The following is an 8,492-nucleotide window of genomic DNA, read 5'->3' on the forward strand; positions in this document are numbered from 1 at the left end:
GATTGCGCATCACTTGATATTTTGGCCACATCTACTCGCTCGTTCATCGGATTGTCATGAAATTTTGACATGTCATAGAGGACATCCATAGAAGAAAGAATATGACCCATCCTCAGATTCCTTGTAGATTGCTCCCAGTTCGTCTCTTAGTACAGGGCAGAGTTCAGTTTCTTCAGACGGACTCATCGTAAAATGTGTTTTCATGACTTTCATGTTATTTGCTCGTGCCTTGAATGTAGTATGATGAACTTTGATGATATTGCCTTGGGTATACTGTTTTCATAATCCTTTGGCTTCGTGACTCTAACCTCATGTAATCTTCGTATTAGGTGCTAAATACCGAAGTTGAGGATACTGGAGCCAATGATGATAACTCTAACCCTTCCGAAGTTATTGATGAAGAGACAGCCATCCCTGCACTTCGAGGCCATGAGAAGGTCGCTGCTGTTATGGAAAACCAGATGGTTGTTGCCTCAGTGATAGAAGAAACCGAGATAGCAGGAGAATACCGAAGGAACTTTGGTCGTGACTGAGAACCGTATAATAGTGTATGAATATCCAACTGCAGGGGTTGCTTTCGATCCTCCCTTTAACACTTCACTCCCGTATCATGAACTGGTCGGTGGATTCAGCGTTCCCATTGGATATGCACGCTTGTACGAGACGATATGGAAGAAGTTTGGCCACATGATCGTTGACAGGAACCCTGGGCGTGCTTATGCTTTAACCATGCAAGTAGGCGTTATCTTGCGTGTCGTGAGTGATATGCATACGAGACCCAGGAATACCGTGACTCCAGATATACTCTTTGATTGGGAGTTTAACTTGGAGAATTCAGAAAGACTTGGCCTCAACGTGAAATGGCTTCGTAAGCAAATAAACGTTATCAAGGATTCATGTGAGAAGAACATACCCTTTCCCAATGATGCTGTGAAGGAGAAGGAGGACAAGATTTCCAAGCTGACCGAGGAGTTGATTTAGGAGAGGGCGGCTTTTCAAATCTTGAAGGATGCTGATGAGCGAAAGCATTTTCTTGCCGATCTCTTGAACTTCTGAACTTCTGAGAGATGTGAGGTTTATACTTGGGTTTTGATATTTAGATGGTTTTGGATTGACTGATGGTTAAGGATTTTCTTGTATATTTGATAGAGATTATCTTTTACGAAATATGAACTGAATTTTGATAAATTTCTGAATTCAAATACTGATTGCAAGTATTGCAAATGTTTTGGAGGAATTGAAATACAAATGAAAAAAAATCCTAAATATTAAATCCCAACGCCATGAATGCTTCGAACGCCCAGTACCTTAAATGTCCAATAATTTCAGATAAACGCCTTGAGCCAATTTTCGTGAATTACTGGTAGGGTTCTGCCATCTGTGTTGATCAATTTGTAGTATCCTCCGGCCACGGACTTAGCGACCATGAATGGTCCTTCCCAATTGGAGTTCCTTGTAGAATAAAGGCCGCGCTGAACTGCTTTGAGAACCAGGTCCCTTCGTGAAACTTGTTAGGCTTGGTCGATCAAGCCTTGAATATCTTCCGCTGACTTGGAATTCCCTTGATGGAATTCCACGATTGTGGCACATATGGACACTCATGCGGAAGAGAGTATCCAACATAGTGTTGATCATGCTTAGCGAAGTCTTCAACAATAAACCTCTCGATGGAGTGACCGATTTGAAGAAGTTCTGAACCCAACCATTGAGTGTAATATTGCTGAGGTGAAGTTACCCACTCGTAGCTTTTAATGACTGCTAAATTGTTCATGGGGAGAAGTCCCTAGACCATATTAGCGTATTTGAACATTGGTAATATTGGAGCAAGAGGAGGAATAAGACTTTCCTGAGCTCGAAACCTTCTGAAAAAGGTGTGCGGATTTTCTCCAAGTTCCTGCGTAAGTCCCATCAGAGTTTTTACTTCTTCCAGATTCTCAAACGGTGGTGTGTCCTCTGCTCCGTCTTCCGACTCGGAATCCTTGTCGATGACATGATGTGTTGAAGACATCGTTATCCTTACGGCATGAATCCAAGTTCTTCCAAGGACCATGTCGTATCCAGGGTCTTCCCGGATTATGAAAAACTTGGCCTCAGTGCAGATCAATCTTTCCGTAACTTTGAGAGTGATGAAGCCGTATGCGTCTCTGGAGATTCCTTCGTGGTCCCTAATTGCTATGGGAGCGTGGGTGGCTTCCTGTCGAGTAATACCGGCAGCTCTGAGAGTTTTCAAAGGGATGATGTTGACAGCGGTACCAACATCGACGAACGCCCTTTTGAACTCATTTCCTTTAATGTGCACTGTGGTGAGCAGTCCCCAGTCATACATTTCTTTGTCGGTGGCTGAAGGTTCGGTGGTGGTTTCTTGGATCAGCAGACGTTTTCCGGACACGATGTGGTTCAGTGCAGCAAACATGTCTTTCCTTTGAGCTTTCGAAAGATACAACAACTCGCAGACATGTTCGATCAGAGATTGGACCGCTTCCTTGACAGGAGGTTCAGAGATGGTAAAAGTTCTGACTGGGAGGGGTTTTTGCACTCCCTCAGTCCCCAGGTTGAGCTCTCCTGATTCGACCTTTTCTTTGAATATGCGCTTCAAAATTTTGCAATCACTTGTGGGATGGCTGACGTATCTATGGAAGCGGCAATACCGAGGATTTTCCATGGCCTCTTCAGTTGGTTCCTTCTTGACATAAGGTAATTTGATTGCACCATCTTGAATCCAGGCATCGAGTAGTTCATTAACTTCTTCCATTGAACAGGGAAAATCAGGTGCTTCTGGATCTTCCGTATGCTGAGGAGGGATTTTCGAATTCTCCTTCTTGTGTGTGCCTTTGAAGGGGTGGAGGAAGTCTGCTTGTGCTGTGGTTCTGCTTTTCGCTTACTCCCTTCCGCGACAGCATTTGTTGAAGGTTGCAGGTTGTACTGCTTGTTGATCAAACGCCTGCTTCCTCGAGTGTCTTTTGAATCCTCAGTCTTTGTAGACTTTGCTCTTTCCAAAAGAGCGGGTGCAGTGGTTGCCGACCTCTTCGCAGCTTCGTGAAGCTCTGAGAAAGTCTGGAATCGAAGGTTTTCTAGCAAGGCCCTGTAGACCGGGAGCATGCCATTGATGCACAAGTCCACCAGTTGTTGCTCCGTGACGTTTGGGTCATGACAATCCAGGGCTTGGACTCTGAACCTTTTCACATAATCATTGGGATTTTCACTGACCCTCTGAAACATCCTTCCAAGGTCGGAGAGGGTGACTTGTTCTGACACGAAGAAGTATTTCCTGTAGAATGCGTTAACCATTTCTCCCCAATTGTTGATAGTCCCTGGTGCGATGTTGTTATACCAGGTGTATGCTCTGCCTTTCAGAGATTTTGAGAATTCCTTGAGACGAACGACATGATTATGTTCATGTTCTCCCAGGGATTCGAGAAAACGAGAGACATGTTCCCGCATTGCCAGTTCCATCATATAAGGTGAAGGTTGGAGAAACGTAACCTTTGGGGAGTGGAATCCTCTGCGTAGCGGCAGGATAAGGAGGTTGATGACGATGGACATGCGATGTTTTGTCTTTTCCACGGTTCTCCAAAGGTGCTCCAGATCCTCGCGAGTGATGAAATTCGATGATCCCTTCGCTGATGAGTTGTCTGCAGCAGTTTTGTGGACTTCGTCGTCTTCTACTGTATGGATTGGAATTACTTCAGGATCGTCGTCTGAGGATTTCTCCTTCTCCTTTCCCTTCTCTTGAGTCTTCTCTGACATCTTGTCAGTAAGAGTTTTGAGATAATTACACAGCTCCTTCTGTGTAGCAGCCATGTCAGTCTGATTCTTTGCAAGAGTCTCCTGCGCTTTGATAAGATCAGCAATGGTAGGTGGTGGATCTCCTCTGACTTCTTCAGGGTGTCGTCCGGACAGTGGATGACCTTCGCGTGAGGAGGAGTAATGTCACCACCATCAGTGTTGGAGGTCGGAATTGTCTCCGGGATATTCTGATTGTTGTTGTTGCTAGTGCTAGCACGGTTTGTGTTAGGATTCGTAACTGAAGACCTGAGATCAACCATCTTGTGAAATTGTGAGATTGCAACCGAGAGAATGATCTCCCACTGTGGTCGCCAATCTGTAGATGGGGAAAAACGATTTGCTGGTTTTTAAGGAATTGAGGAGACGACCGTACGGAGGAGACTCCTCGAACCGAGCGAAATGTTAAACCTCACACAGATGCACCGCTGCAAAGGGGGTGCTTTAGATTCGAGAGATCAATCTGTAGTACTCCGGCCTAAATCAAGACAATGACCGTTCCAGAGTAAATTCGGTCACAAGAGAGGATGGGTTGATCTGTAGGAGGGAAGCTAGAAATGTGTGGAATCAATGGTAATCAAAGATTGTGGGTGTGTGAATTCTGAATATGATAAGCTCTGAATGATTGAAATTGCTCAATTGAGAGTAGTTGCTCAATTGATGAGTTGATGATCTCGTGTTGTCGATGAGACGTGAGATTGATGACGTGATGCTGATGATTCAATCATGATTCAGAGACTTATTTATATTGCTGGAATTTTAGACACCATGATTCCATGAAGTGTGACAGTTGATGGAATCAAGGAGTGGGGAAGTGGAGATCGTGTTTGAAACCAGTTGCTCAACGTGTGGAGACTTGGTCGATTTTCCACCCACTACCTCGTGAATTCCTTCAACTGATTGCACGACTTGCTCACATTCCATCGTGTGTTTGAACACACGTGCCGTAGACCGCCAGACCAAAACCCTAAGTGATATCCCCCAAGTGACACGATTGACGTCTCGTGGTTTGTTAGTCAATTGATGACTTCGTGGTTTGATGGGACGATGAGTCCATGTAGTTTGAGTTGAACATGATGTTCTGAAACTCATGAATTGAACATGTCATGAGACAGAGGTATAGTTCTTACGATGAAGTGAGCAAGTATTGCTCATTCGATGGATCGTTGAATATTGATTGTTGAACCAATATTCCTTGGTTTGAGCAAATATTTATCATCTGAGCAAGTGTTGCTCATGTGATGAATTGTTGAATATTTGATCGTCTGAGCATGTGTTGCTCATCTGATGGATTATTGGCAGCGTACCAAAAATATTAATTAGAATACTGGTCGTTGAACCGAGCATAATTAATAAAATTAATGACCATGAGGCGTCGTAAAATTATTAAGGTTGGAATCTGGAATGATGATCCTTGGATTCAGAAACCCTAATTTGATCAATTGATGATCAATTCATGGTTCGTCAGAAGTTTAACCATGGGACGAAGGAGGGAGCGACTACATGGGACCGTGGATCAACCATGTAGTGTCCATATGCTCACGTGAGCAAATACGAAGAACTCCTGAAGAGTTGACGATTTGTTGGTGGAAGAATGATTAAATGCTGGCTTAATCATTTATTCAAAATGCTCGTCTGAGCCTTAGGTGAGAAAACCTAATTAATTATGACGAGGCGGGGACCGACCATGGAGTCATGAAACCGGCCCTGGGTTGTCACGTGACCGCCTGACGATCACTTCATGAAAATCCAAAGTGTTTGGAAGAGTTTTGGACCTAATACGAGCAATTGTGCAAATTAGGTCAAAACTGTGAAAATTGATGGGACCGGCTTCCGTGAGCCAAAGAGCCAATCTTGGTCGGTCAAGATAGCGTGCTCGTGTCCCCAAGGCGTCCGTCTCAGTCCTGAGAATTTTGATATTTTCTGGCGTGCAATTGAGCATCCATTCGAGAAAATATGCCAAAATTAGGGTTTCGACGAAACTGAGGAAAACACCATGAGATGATGAAAAATAATTATAAAATAAGGAATGAGGAGGCGTGGGACCGCCGTGGTCAAGGCATGGTCGGCCGGTCGTGACCACGGTCCCGTGGTGCCTTTTCCTTAATTTTATAATATTTTGATGATTTTATGAAAAATTCATGAATTTTGAGAAATTTGATGAATTTAGGGAGTTTCCATGAATTGAAGGAGTTTTCATGAGTTCATGGAAGCAAAATATTAAAATAATAAAAACATCGGCGTGTGGGACCATGGAGGCATGGTCGGCCGGCTATGGACCGGTCCCACGAGTTTTTCATAATTTTTTGAATAATATTTTTTAGGTATTTTTGATGATTTGAGGGAATTTTTCCTAATTTGAGAGAAATACCATAAAATCAAGGAATTTGATGAATTCAAGAAAAAATAGGATAAATAATAATAAAATAATAAAGCAAAGGGCGTGTGGGACCGGCTAGGGCATGGCCGGCCGGCTAGTGGCCCGGTCCCACAAGTTTTTCATAATCTTATTTTATTTATTATTATATGATGATTTGTGCAAAAATACCATGAAATCAAGGAGTTTTTTATGAAATTAGAGAAATAATAATAATTATAATAAAATAATAAGAAATCGTGGGTTGTGGGGACGGTTGGGACCAAGGCATGGCCGGTTGGACAATGGTCACGCCCCACACTCCTTTTCTTAATTTTATATTATTTTGTATGGATTTATGGAAGTACCATGAAACCGAGGAGTTTCCTCGAGACGAAGGAGATTTGATAAAATGAGAGAATTTTCATCAAATCATGGAAAATAATAAAAATGCATTAAAAATATAAAACTGGTGTGGGATTGACCACGACACGGTCGGTCGGTCGGTCGGGTGTCCGTGCTCCCAGCACCCTGGTCAATATTTTTAATTATTTATTATTTTCTTCTCTATTTTGCATAGGTTCATCGTTTCGTTGTATTTTTTGAAATAGTCGTTCGTGCGGTGACTGTTAGTGTATCGTCGTTGAATACACCTTCACCATTTGAATCGGGGCTTACTTAGAGGTAGCTCAGATGCCCAGTTGTTGATTATTTATTACTAATTGTGGAATTCGGTGGAGAATAATTCACAAAACTAAGCAATAAGATGTTTATTATTAATTCATAAGATCAGCTGAGGATTCGACTACGAATTCAGAATAATAAAGTGAGGATTACCATTCCATGGGATCGTAGATTCGAACATAGATTGGAGTAATTAAGATTTATCTATTACCATTTATGAGACCAGTTGTGGATTCGATCATGAAATCGGAGTAATGAGATAATATAGTTATTGCTATTCTATGAGATCAAGTTGTGGATTCGATCATAGAATCAGAATAATTGTTTATTGTCATTCCATGGGACCAGTCGTGGATTCGACCAAGGAATAGGAGCAATTGTTATTGCCATTCCATGGGACCAGTCGTGGATTCGACCATGGAATAGGAGCAATAATAGATTATTCTGGGAATTCAGTAGTGAATGTCACGGCAAAACTAATCTTAATTAGGAATAATTAACTTTGTGGATCTATACTAGCAGATCAAGCGGTCTAAGAGCATTAATTATCCCGATATGAGCTTGTCGGTAGGTCATATCCTTTATATAGTCAGGGTAAATTTGTTGTTTGTTCCTGAAGACGTTATCGCTCTATACTAGCAGAGCAAGCTGTCTAGGAGCCGTCCATCTCGTGATACTATATATAAATAATCACTGAAAGTATTCAGTATTCATGAGATATGCCGTTGTCCAGTCGTGAGAATACATATCTACATGTACTCTGAGAGAAAGTACTCTCCGTTGAGAATTCGATGAGAGACCCGTGTCTCGATACTCACGTCTGATTGCTGAACCAGAGCTTCGTATAATTATGAGTTCACGATTTTAGTCTTTGTCGAAAATCCACCATCTACATTCCTCTCTGCATCATTAAATGTTTTGCTTATGTAATAAATGGGCTTTTCCACTCCTCCGTCCGTTCGGAATAACACAACACTTAAAGCATGTGATGTTGTCGCAAGATAGATCAATAGTTCTTCTCCTGGTTCTGCCTTTTATAAAATAGATATATTCATTAGGTGTTCTTTGATCCCTTGAAAAGCCTTTTCACATTCATCAGTCCATTTGAATTTCACACCCTTCTTGATTATACTGAAAAAATGTTTACATTTGTCTGATGATCGTGAAATGAATCTTCCTAGCGAAGCTAAAAGTCCGTTCAATTTTTGTACATCCTTTATCGTTGCTGGTGTTGGAATGTCACGAACTGCTTGTACCTTTTCTGGATCAACTTGTATTCCTTCTTTTGGTACAATGTAGCCTAAAAATTTTCCCGATGCAACCCCAAAAATGCATTTTTCAGGGTTCAGTTTAATGTTATGATGCCGCATCTGTTCAAAAATCTGCCTCAAATCTTGTACATGATGTTTGGCTTCTTTACTCTTCACCAACATGTCATCCACGTACACCTATAATGTTTTGTGTATCCATTACGCGAACACCTTCTCTACCATTCTTTGATATTTTGCTCCTGCATTTCGCAAACCAAACGGCATTGTTGTATAACAGTATAAACCTCTTGGAACGAAAAAAGCAGTATGCTCTTGATCTTCTTCATCGAGGGGGATTTGGTTATAACCTTTGTACCCATCTAAAGAAGACACTCTATCATTTCCCGTTGCTGATTCAA

Source organism: Papaver somniferum, chromosome 3, assembly GCF_003573695.1.
Source record: "Papaver somniferum cultivar HN1 chromosome 3, ASM357369v1, whole genome shotgun sequence".
Lineage (NCBI taxonomy): Eukaryota > Viridiplantae > Streptophyta > Magnoliopsida > Ranunculales > Papaveraceae > Papaver > Papaver somniferum.